The sequence below is a fragment of the Macrobrachium rosenbergii genome, chromosome 54, assembly GCF_040412425.1.
Source record: "Macrobrachium rosenbergii isolate ZJJX-2024 chromosome 54, ASM4041242v1, whole genome shotgun sequence".
NCBI classification, from domain to species: Eukaryota; Metazoa; Arthropoda; class Malacostraca; order Decapoda; family Palaemonidae; genus Macrobrachium; species Macrobrachium rosenbergii.
Window position 1 is genome coordinate 57,303,771 of NC_089794.1, and position 1,207 is coordinate 57,304,977.

Consider the following 1,207-nt stretch of genomic DNA (forward strand, 5'->3'; position numbering starts at 1 on the left):
GATCCGGATCGATGAATGCTGTAGTCGGTGGGATATGAGGCTGAACTCTCCCCTTCAGCAGGATGGGGCTTTGCTGAATGAGCCTGAAGCTCTAATTATTCTAGTTGTAAGTTTTGACTCATATAACTTTTGAGAAACATCTAATTAAAGTTGCAGCAAATGCCGCACGAAAGTTAAGTATTGTTCGTAAGGCCTCATGTATTTAGAACATTGATAAAATCACTGCAACCTGTTTTAGGTCATTTGTCTTTCCTCTACTGGAATACTGTTCTCCGGTGTGGATGTCTGCTTCTACCGTAGATTTATCTCTTTTAGATATAGTGGTTCGTGGTTTTAGGTTTCTGTTCCCTATTATTAGCAGTTATGACCTGGACCATCGACGGATGGTCCTTTCATTGTCACTTTCTTGTTATAAAGATCTCTTACATTCACAATTGATCCCTGATCCCATTTTTCTGCCGAGAGCAACCAGATTTTCTGAACAGCAGCTCCAATATGCGAAAATGCGATGCACTACTACCCTAATATTATTTACCTTTTCATTTTAATACATTTACATTTATTCTTTTTAATAAGCAAGAACTCTTTTTTTTTTCAGTATTTCCCTTCATCTCCTCTTACTTCTTCCTAATGAACACCATATTCTTTTGAAGCTTGAAATTCTAGTTAATGGCCCCTGTGGGCTTATTCCATATGAACAGGTTTCATCTTCAGAATAATAATAATAATAATAATAATACACAATAATAATAATAATAATAATAATAATAATAATAATAATAATAATAATAATATTGAAAGAAATCGCTGCATCAGCTGCTTTGATCTTGTATAGAGTCTTCTCTATTCTCCTCATAAGTTTTTTTCGCTGTTACTGCAACTGGCGAGTAACGCGCCGATGTGATTCATCAGGAGTTAACCCAATAACCGTTTTCTATGGGAAGCAGCTTTGGTGCCCCCAGCTGTCAGCTAATAGTGCGGCCAGCAAAAATTTACGCTACCCAGACTGTCAGCAAAAAGTAAAAAACACAACATGGCAACTACTCTCCCGGCCGCGCCATCTTTTGAGTGCTGGGGGGCTATGTTTGCTTTTTTTTATCAGTTTCTGTATCTTATTCCATATATTTTAACCCATATAAGACTATTAACGTAAATAAGGCTGTTTCCTTCACCATTGTCACGTATTTATACGTCTGCTCTTCCAGCC